This window comes from Rutidosis leptorrhynchoides, chromosome 8 (genome assembly GCF_046630445.1).
Source record: "Rutidosis leptorrhynchoides isolate AG116_Rl617_1_P2 chromosome 8, CSIRO_AGI_Rlap_v1, whole genome shotgun sequence".
NCBI classification, from domain to species: Eukaryota; Viridiplantae; Streptophyta; class Magnoliopsida; order Asterales; family Asteraceae; genus Rutidosis; species Rutidosis leptorrhynchoides.
Window position 1 is genome coordinate 155974168 of NC_092340.1, and position 12292 is coordinate 155986459.

Genomic DNA, 12292 nt, shown 5'->3' on the forward strand with positions numbered 1-12292 from the left:
GCACATAAATTCATTCACCGAAATGTGACTGAAACTTGGAATGTATAGTAATCGTAGATCTCAACCTAGAGAACATATGTTGGTTAATAAATGCTTAACAAACTAGGTCAGGTCATAGTGTATCACAATCCTAATGCTCGAGACCGACATGCAAAAGTTAACAAAAGTCATCTCAAAAGTCAACCTGACCCAATATGATCTTTAAATCTATACATGTTTATTATCATAGTATAAGTCTTGATAATTGAACGAATTTATAGTTTATCAAACTCAAAATATTATTTATTTCAGGAGCTATATTATATTTGAATTATCATGGAAATCGTAAATATTTTATTATTTCACATAGGTTTCCAATACTTGTAAAATCAGATTATAGTGTTTATAAAGCTTTAGAACATGATAAGACTGTCAACTTTGACAATTGTTTAACAAAACGAGATGTGCTTTATATAGAATTTTATTTACTCGATTAGTAATATTTGAAAATCCAAATTATCAATCTCATAGACAAGTTGTTTAAATATTAATTTACAGCTTCAAACATAATTTCAATTAACGTTAACCATAATTCAGTTGACCATATCTTTTAATCCGTTCATCGAAATCACGCGATTTCTAAATGAAAAGTTAATAATTTTTCGTCAGCTTTCCAAAAACATGCATATCATATACATTATCTCAGTAGCATATGTATCAAATTCGTGATTCATCATAAACTATCTAACGACAAAATTAAAGCATACAAGCATGTATAAACATATATACTCGAGCACTAGACATGGATACACTATTAATATATAAAAGATAAGAAGTGAATGCTCACGTATGAATATTGTGATTCAATATTGTAGGAAAGTACGTAGACGCGACGGAGATGATAAAAACTAGATTGACCTCACGAGCATACCCCCGAATAATACCCATCACCTCCATAGCTATAACCCATAATTTCCTTAGCTCTATCCCGCTCGTAAAACACGGTTTGAAATAACTCGCTCATGACCTCATCGTAGTATTTTATGTATACTACTTAATAATAATACTACGACTAATAATAATAATATGATTAATAATAATAATATTAATCTTAATAATAATAATAATAATAATAATAATAATAATAATAATAATAATAATAATTATTATTATTATTATTATTATTATTATTATTATTATTATTATTATTATTATTATTATTATTATTATAAATATAAATGTAAGAAGAGTGCGAGAGAATTAAGAGAAGAAGATAAATGAATTCTTCTGAAAAATTGCGAACTTTATAGAACGAACCTGTCCCCTCCTGCCATGCGATCGTATGGTTTGAAGGGCATTTGGCCATGCGATCGCATGGCCTCTTATGATAGCTCACAAACGCATAACAATTTCCTGTCGACACTTATGTTGTATATATATATATATATATATATATATATATATATATATATATATATATATTTATTTATTTATTTATTTAATATATAATATATTTAATCTTTAGAATTGATTAAATATTATATTATATTCTCGTGCATAGTTGATTTGTAATTTTAGCACCGATGAATAGTACATTGACACTTGACTTACGTGCCGGTTCCGGTTTCTCGAACGCTATTTCGTACGCTTAGAAAACTCGTACTTTATGTTTTGTGACTCGTACATTTATCAATAATTAGACTTATTTCACCAATAATTATACTCCATGAAATGAAAGTTACACATTTGAATGTTTTGGTCATTTGCTTCTATAAATCGACGTCTCGTTATATATACATATGATAATTTAAATCAAAATGTTTTATATCTAGTTAATATTATATTTAATCACTTTGCAATATATATATATATATATATATATATATATATATATATATATATATATATATATATATATATATATATATATATATATATATATATATATATTCTCAAAGAAAAATATAATTGTGTACATATTATATAAGATTGAAATATTTATTTAATAATATTATATTTTAGTTTTTCAAAAAAAATAATTTATATTTCAACGTTCAATATATATAATTTAAAATAGATATTATTATATCACCTAACGTTTATGCTCTAGAACTTAATTTGATATAATTCATTTATACGCCAACGTTTATTTTAACTTCTCAAACGTTCTAAAAATTAATCGAATCGAATAACCAAATGTTACTATCGTTTATTTAACTAATTTTGAAATCACATATATTCAATATTCATAACCACGTTTTAAATACATGATGTAAGTTATTTATTTTTATAGTTCTAACAATTTACATTCCGACTTATTGTATATATTCAACTTCATTCTTTAAAAGGTTTCACCTATATCATAAACGTTTTCAATAATATGAAAACTAAATAATTATCTTATCAAAGACACGAGACAATCATTGCATTGAAAGTTAAGAAGGAATCTCTACTAACCTTTGTCCAGTTATCATTATTTGACATATTTGTTCTTACTTGTAAATCACTTTACCATTTTCCGAATATTGTTAAAATGGAAAGATTTCTCAAATCAACGTGGACCTCACAACAGAGACCCGCAATCATATCATAATGTATCTGATAATTCAATCATTTGATATTATCTTTTAATTTTCGTCGATAAACATATATTGGAACTAATACGTTTATGTAAAGTATTATTCATCAAATACTTTGTTAATATTTTCAAGTCATATAATTTCATAACTTATTTTCATATCAACCAAACCGTTAAATGTTTTATTAATATTTCTCAATTTAATAATCACACATACGTATATATTCATACATATCTATTTACACATAATTGTTCGTGAATCATCGAGAGCAGTTGAAAGGTAAATGAATACATGAACACAGATCAAAGTTTTTTAGATTTCAACATTACAGACTTTGCTTATCGTGTCGAAAACATTACATCATATAAATATAAAGTTTAAATTTGGTCGGTAATTTTCGGGTCGTCACAGTACCTACCTGTTAAAGAAATTTCGTCCCGAAATTTTATTGGGATGGTCATGGCTGATAATAAGTATGTTTTCATGACTCATATGAGTTGGAAATTAGAGTTTTATCATCATTGAGTAATATGGATAAAATAACTCGATTATGTGAAGAGTATGAGTGAAGCTATTGTAAAAGAGTGAAATGAGTAATTGTAGAATCGTCATATCTTTTGATGTAGATATGATTGATTCCCAGAGTTCAAGGGATTTGGAGAAAATCTTTGTAATAAGATTTGTTTCTTCGGTAATTAAAGAAATTAGGATTCTCTTCGGTTAAATGCGATGATTTGTCTCGATTGCTCTGTCGGATTTTTCGATATAAATCCACTCCCTTCGTTTCCTTATTTTCAACAGCTCATACCTTTTGTTCTTTCTCCCTCAATTCATATTTTAAAGCATTCGTCCATATGCTCCATCCAGTTCTGCTTCTTGATATACTCCTAGTTTTCTTATATGTCATTCTTCTTTTTCATCTGCCACCATAGGAAGTTATTTTCTTCTACTATTACGTTGGGGTTATAATGTTTTTAATTCTTCCGTGTCTTTACGTTGCAATAAGTATTGATATACACGATTTGTAATTTATGTGTTGTTGTCAGGCTTTATATTTTCCCTTATATTCCGGTGTTTCTACTTCTGTCTTTCTATAATCATTGACATCCACAGTTAATGCTCTCTCATATTTGCTGTTGTAATACCCCGTCAGAATCCACTAACGGAATATTAACTCTTGGTCCCACAGTTTAGCGGTCACGCCCTCTATATGAGACGTTTCTGAAAAGTATTCGCATTAATCATTAAAACAAAGTCATTTAATAAAGAAAATGTAACTGGAAACATTTGACGTCAATGACTAATGTATATGAACCCAAACATCTTAAAAGAAAAACTTTTTAAATGCGAATAATTGTTCTTGAAAAGAAAATGATAAACATGCTGGACGCCGTCCAGTTCTAGCAGCAAACAGCATATAACTTCAATTAAAGCGGAAGCACTAGCTCTAGGTACTTAATATGAAACATGCAAAATGTCAACAAAAAACGTTGAGTGAATCTACAGGTTTAGTAAATCATTTCTTAAGTTAGGCCACAAGATTTTCTTAGAAAACAGCGTAGGAAAAGTATACATTATCATGAGCACTTGATTATAAAGCTTAACCTTTGCTTGAGACGAGCACACGTCTTTAGTTAACCTTATACTGGCGATACACCAATCAAGTGTACGTGTTACAACTACATAAGCACCTGTTTAACGTTGCGGTGAGGTTTGTCAAACCTAACGGTACCGTCCCTATAAGTCGAGCTTACAAAGTAATTAATATAATCAAGCTAAGGGATTTTTGACCTGAACTCATATGTATATTCTTAGTAAGTTACTTGTGCCAAACACGTAAAACATTTATAAAAGGATGCATCTCATCCCTGTAAAAACATAGTAGGGACTGTAGACTCACCTTAGCAAAAGCACTCGTAAAGATCTTAGCAAATCGTACTGTTGTCGAAACTCTCGACTGAACAACGCAACCTAATCAAATAAATCATCTTAAGTATACACTAATAGGCCAAACTTCGTCAACCCATAGTGTACGCAAAGTCCTAGTGCTCAGACTGACTCAACGAACAAATAAAAGTCAACAAATCCAAGCAAGTCAACCAAAGTCAAACCAAAAGTCAACTCAGTCAAAGTGGTCAACTAAAGTCAAACATCTCAGTAGGTCATGAAAACATGGTCAACAAGTCAAACCTAGGTCAAATAACATGTTATAGCTCGTAGTTTAGCAAATCGCATTTTTCACACCTTGTAACATACTTTAGAAATTCGTACGTCGTAAAGAGATCCTACTATAGCACATAGCACATAAATCATATAATTATGATAAACTACAGATCATAACTAGACTTAAAATCAATTCCAAAAAGTCTAGCCAAAGCCTCATACGATAATTAAAAATCAGAAGTCAGAAGGGATCAAGTCTGAGTTCATTACAGAAATTTCTGCTCGCGCGTCAGTTTTAAAACATTTTTCAAAAAATATAGAAAATATATTTTGATGAACGTCTAATTGTTGTCATCTCAAAACATCTCAAAGTTTAAGTGATAAAATAATTAGAAGCATTTCTTTAGCCAATTCGTTCAGATTTGCAAAAAATTACAGACTCATCAGTTTTTGACCATCAATCGGACGTATCATTTAGACGAGCATATATCTCATGGAAAATCACGTTCTTACAAGTTCGCATATAAATGAAACATGTCAAGTAACATATAAAATAACATATTCCAGAAGATAAAAGTCTAAATAAATTCCTAGTTCATTCTATAAATTTTTATGTGAACTTAAAAACTGATTCAGCATACTTTACAAATCAAATCTTCGTTTTATCATATCGGGAGCATTACTTAACCGTTCGACGCAAATCTTTAGTCCAAATTGCATAACGTTTCACAAGGAATATAATATTACACTTTATATAAGCTAAAACACAAAGCATGTAACTCAGAAAATTCGGATATCATGCAAACCCTAACGAAAACTTCGATTAAGAATATCTTGAGCATACGATAACGAAATCACGCCAAATCGGAGTCTAAAATTAAAAACTTTTCGATATATTTCTAATTAAACATATTATAAAGTCAGATCTCAGGTCAATCAAATCAGATCATCAATAAACAAATTCATTTTTCGAACAAACAACGTTAATTACGCAATCAAACATCAATTAACAACATCTAACACCATTAATTGAGCACTAGACTTGATTACACTATGTAATTGAACAAAAAACTGAATTCATAAGATTAAGGTTTCTAGTTATACCTCAAACGATAAAATTGAACGCACTAACGCGTAGAGAACAACGATTGGAACAACGTTCGTGTACTAGCTTTCTTCTAATTTAGAGTTTTGGGATGTGTGTGTGTGTGGGCTGCAATCAACGAGCAAGGGGGGAGGGGGAGAGGCAATCGGCCAAAAAAAACAAGGAATGAGGGTTTCTCACTTAAGCTAGCCTTTTATACTTTAGGTTTAGGGCCTAACTCAATTAATCTAATGACCCACTTAATCAAACTAGTCCACTAAGGAAACCCATGGGGTGTTCGGCCGAATGGGGCCCTATAGGGGTGTCCTGGGCTTGTTTTGCTAATTTACTTGAATGCGCGTGGTCCGTTTCGTTGCCGTTAATCGTACCAGGTCTTTGGAACATTAACTAGTCGTTGAAACGTAATCACCGAGTTTAATTCATTAAATAAATAATAAATTAAAAATAATCTTCTTAAAGTCAATAATTATCGTAAATAATTATTGTGTCGTTTTTCTGAGTTCCGTAAACTGAAAAGCTTTCTAGACAATAAACTTAATCGTAACGTTTCTAGTTATTTCGTTAACCGAAATAAGTTCGTAAATTAATATAACATATTAATTCACACATTCCTCTAATGAGTTATGTATTTAATTCTATTAAACACACAAATCTAAGTAATCACTGTTAAATACTTAACGGACAATTAACGATAGTAAACAGAAAAAGTCGGGTTGTTACATTACCCACCTGTTATGAAAAATTTCGTCCCGAAATTTTAGTGGTCATCCGCTGTAGTCATCTCCTCGGGAAACAGTTGCGGGTACTTAAGTCTCATCTGATGGTCCTCTACGGGCATTCCATCTAACCTTAACCAGTGGAATTCTGCTTTGCTTTAGTTGCTTAATCTCGCGATCCATAATCTCAGCAAGCTCTTCAATGAAATTATGCTTAGGATCAACTTGAACTTCGTCTAAAGGAATCACCAAACTTTCATCTGATAAGCACCTCTTCAAATTGGAAACATGAAAAGTATCGTGAATCTCGCTAAGTTCCTGATGTAGTTTCAATGTATACGCTACCGGTCCAATTCTTTCGGTAATCTCAAACGGTCCAATATACCTCGAACTTAACTTTCCTCTCTTACCAAAGCGCACTACACCCTTCCAGGGTGACACTTTTAGCATAACCTTGTCTCCAACCTGAAATTCCAAAGCTTTCCTTTTAGGATCTGCATAGCTCTTTTGACGATCTCGTGCTACTTTCATTCTTTATCGAATCTGCACGATTTTCTCAGTCGTTTCATGTATAATCTCAGGACCAGTTAACTAACTATCTCCTAATTCAGTCCAACATAGAGGTGATCTGCACTTTCTGCCATACAGTGCTTCAAAAGGCGCTGCCTTTATACTTGCGTGATAAATATTGTTATAGGAAAACTCTACTAACGGTAGATGTCTATCCCATCCAATTTCAAAATCAATCACACACGCTCTTAACATGTCTTCTAGTGTCTGAATCGTCCTCTCACTTTGCCCATCAGTCTGCGGATGGTAGGCTGTACTCATGTCTAATCGAGTTCCGATGGCATCTTGCAAAGATTGCCAAAATCTAGATGTAAATCTACTATCTCTGTCAGAAATAATGGATAGCGGCACTCCATGTCGTGAAACTACTTCCTTTATGTACATCTATGTCAACCTCTCTATCTTATATGTTTCCTTAATCGGTAGAAAATGAGCAGACTTCGTAAGACGATCAACGATAACCCAAATCGTATCATAACCTCCCACCATTTTAGGCAACTTAGTGATAAAATCCATTGTAATATTCTCCCACTTCCATTGGGGAATCTTTGGTTGTGTCAACAAACCTGACGGTTTCTGATGCTCTGCCTTAAATTTAGCACTAGTCAAGCACTTACCAACATAAGTAGCGATTTCGGCTTTCATATTAGGCCACCAATACAGTGCCTTAAGATCTTGGTACATCTTGTCAGATCTAGGGTGAATAGAATACCTTGTCTTGTGTGCCTCTTCTAGCACTAGTTCCCTTAATCCGCCAAAATTCGGTACCCATATTCTGTCGATAAAATACCGGGTTCCATCGTCTAGGGTAACAAACTTCTTATCAATTCCTCGAAGGTATTCAGTAGCAATGTTCTCTTCTTTCAATGCCTCTAGCTGTGCGTCACGTATCTAAGAAGTAAGGTTCCTTCGAATAGTCAAGTTCAAAGCTCTAACTCGAATAGGCTTAACTCTCTCCTTCCTACTCAAAGCATCTGCCACTACATTAGCTTTACCGGGATGATAGCTAATGTCGCAATCGTAATCGTTCAACAATTCGATCCAACGTCTCTGTCTCATATTAAGTTGTTTCTGATCAAAAATATGCTGCAGACTCTTGTGATCAGTGAATACAGTGAATTTAGAACCATACAAATAGTGTCTCCACATCTTTAGTGCAAAAACTACAACACCAAGTTCTAGATCGTGAGTCGTATAGTTTAACTCATGTATCTTCAATTGTCGGGATGCATAAGCAATCACTTTCGTACGTTGCATCAACATGTAACCAAAACCTTGTCGTGAAGTATCGCAGTAGACCACGAAATCCTCGGTTCCTTCGGGCAAAGACAAAATAGGTGCAGTCGTTAACTTCTCTTTTAACAACTGAAATGCAGCTTCATGCAACTCTGTCCATTCATACTTCTTACCCTTGTGAGTCAATGCTGTTAACGGTCGGGCAATAGTATAAAATCCCTCAATGAATCTTCTATAATAACCAGCAAGACCTAAAAATTGTCATATTTGCGTTGGCGAATTAGGAGTCTCCCATTTCTTAACCGTCTCTATCTTTGCAGAATCAACTAGAATACCATTGACACCTACGATATGACCCAAAAATTGCACTTCTTGCAGCCAAAAGTCACACTTTGAAAATTTCGCGTACAACTGCTCCTTCCTGAGCATCTCTAGTAACAAACGGAGATGTTGTTCATGTTCCTTCTCATTTTTAGAATATACCAATATATCATCGATAAACACTATAACAAACTTGTCTAGATATGGCTTACACACACGGTTTATGAGATCCATGAACACAGCCGGTGCGTTCATCAATCCAAATGGTATTACGGTAAATTCATGATGACCATAGCGTGTCCTAAACGCTGTCTTTAGTATATCTGCTTCCTTCACTCTCATCTGATGATAACCTGACCTTAGATCGATCTTAGAATAACATGCTGATCCTTGCAATTGATCAAACAAGTCATCAATCCTCGGCAACGAATATCTATTCTTGATAGTCAACTTATTCAACTCCCTATAATCAATACAGAGTCTCATAGATCCATCATTCTTCTTTATAAACAGTACTGGAGCTCCCCATGGTGACGAGTTCGGTCGAATGAATCCTTTATCTAAAAGCTCTTGCAGTTGACTATATAACTCTTGCAATTCGGGTGGTACAAGTCTATACAGTGCACGCGCTACTGGCACCGCTCCAGGAACTAAATCAATATGGAACTCTACATCTCTAGGCGAAGGTAATCTGGGTAACTCATCGGGAAAAACATCGGAAAATTCTCTAACAATGGGCACATCTTTGAGTTTCTTGCCTTCAGATTCAGTTTTGCTTACGTGAACCAGCATAGCAAGACAGCCCTTTCTCATGTGTTTCTGCACCTTCAAATAGTTAATGAAATGTAATGGCGTATTGCTTCGCTCTCCATACACCATTAAAGGTTCACCTTCAGTAACATGAATGCGAATCGCTTTCTGATGACAAACAATGTCGACTCTATTCTCAGCTAACCAGTCCATTCCAACCACAAGGTCGAAACTTCCTAGTTTAATTAGTATCACATCTATCTTAAACAACATTCCAGACAAAGTCAAAGTACAATCACGGTAAACCTTATCAGCACTCATTAGATTACCATTTCCTCTTATTATCATGAGTTTTAGTCTCAATTGAGGCATGAGTCTTTCCTAGCTGTTCAACTTGATCGATTAGCTCACTAGCCATATCGATAGCTTCTTGTATAGTTCTCGGATTCAAAGTAGTCACACCACTTTGAATCTTCTCGGTTAAACCGTTTGCATAAAGAGTGATCTTGCGGCGTTCGGGAGTAACCATATGTGGACACATAAGACCAACTCAAAGAATCTCTTGTTGTAGCTAGTCAAATTAGTACCTACTAGCTTCAGGTTTTGGAGTTCTCGCTCCATCTTAACAGTTTCGGTGTAGGGACAATACTATTCGATCATCCGTCGTTTCAAATCCTCCTATGGAGTCTCAAAAGCCTGATCCATACCTACGGAATTTGCATAAGTATTCCACCATGTCAAGGCGCCATCTGATAACTTAGAAGTTGCAAACTTTGTTCTATCCGCATCTCTATAGCCACTGATACGGAAAACTGACTCGAGCTCCTCAAACCAACGAGTCAAACCAACTGGACCTTCGGTGCCATTAAAGGAGCTTGGTTCACAACTCGAGAAAGTCTTGTACGTACACCCTGCTTCTCCATTGTTCTGAGTATTGGTCGTATCCTGGTTTTGCTAATTCGTAGCGTTCACATTGTTGCTATTGGTTCCATTACGGAGTTCTGCCACGGCCTCGGTCAATCCTTCGGTAATCCACCGACGAACATCAGCTTGGGAAACTTGCTTGGGCGGCATTATCTTTCTGGTCAAGATAATACATCCGGTTAGTGTCAATGAAATCGATATATAAAATATACTAGCAACAGAATGATGCATAGTAACTAATATTAAATCACAGATTCTAGTAGCACTAGTGATATGTAGTAGCGATACATAGCGTTTAGTAGTACTACTAGTAAGAACAATGTATACTAGTAACATTATCACTAATTTGCAATAGTAGTAGCAACACTAAGCATAAATCGTCATTAATAAACCAATACTTAATGAAACAAACTTTTCGTTCAATAATCATGCATAACCAACGAAAGTAACATATTCCTCATGTCATAAGTAAAACCACATAAGTAAAGCCACATCTAACAATGTATGTGCGAACATCATATAATAAACAATAATAATCAAATAATGTTTAATAGCGTGGAACAAGTCTAGTCGAGCGATCACTATTTGCGTTTCTGGAGTTCCTTCAACAAGTACTCGACCATTTTCTCCAAATTTTCGACTCGCAACGTGAGGTCACTAGGGTTGCTGTCATTAGCAGCAGCAGTAGAGGTACTAGGTTTAGAAGTAGATGTAGAAGCGTCATAGGGATGGTAACGGTGACACATCTCAAGTGACTAGTTATCATAGCGAAAACTCTTATAAAATAGGTTATTACGCCGAGCAGGTCCTTTCGGTATCCTACGGTGGCCTCTCGGTCCGTAGGAGTTAACATAATCGGGTTTAACAAAAGGTGACTGGGTGAATCGGGTACATCAGGTTCGGATTCGGATTCGGGTTCCGATTCTTCCTCGGAATCTTCTGTCAGTTCCTTTTCTTTCTCATGCTCAGTTTCCATCTCGGGTTCCGATTCGGTATCATCCACAAACTCGAGTATCGTATTTCTTTGCGCTTGCACGGTCTCCTCTGATTCCGTATCGGAGTCAGTAAGAATGATAGGATTAGAAGAAGTCATCTAGCACTCAAAGAAAAACACAAAGTTAGTCACTTAGTAATCATGCCTGTAACACCCTCAAATACGGCCTGGGGTATTTGTGTCTAATTATATCAAATCACAGTTGTATAAACGAGAATGACTCTATATGAGATGTTTTGTTGAGTTTTGTAGTGGAAGATAAATATGTCTTTAATTGATATGATATGTAATGAAGACTCCAAGCATAGCAAGCAATCATAATCAAAGCAGTAGATATACAGCGGAAGCAATATTTAAGTACCTGAGAATAAACATGCTTAAAAAGGTCAACACGAGGTTGAGTGAGTTCATAGGTTTGTCATAAATAATGATTTCAGTAATAGCGTTAGACCACAAAATTTGTTTTCATAAGTAGATCACTCAGATCCAGTCAATTTGATCTCCCGCAGGATCAAAAAGTTATGCCAGTGCGTGATATTTAGACTAAACGTTGTTTACCCCGTGACAAATTGTTCTGTCCTTGTCGTTTAATTTCATTATCAATTAATACAAAGACTTAGTCAAATGTATCGGGGACGTTACTCCCGATAGGCCTATCCTCAATAATTAAGAATGTCGCAGCAATTAAAAATATCACTGTAGGGACTTAGTATGACATAGCCGGGTATAGCATAGTTTAACAGTTGGTACTGATATTTAGACTAGACTTTCAAGTTTACCCCGTACAAGTTATCGTTTATACTTGTCGGTTGGAGACTTGCTGGTCATAGCTCAACATATCACAGTTTAATAGTTGATACGTGTAAAACAGTTATAAAAGTTGCACATGTATTCTCAGCCCAAAAATATAGATAAAAAGGGAGCAGATGAACTCACGATATGATAGTTTGTATGA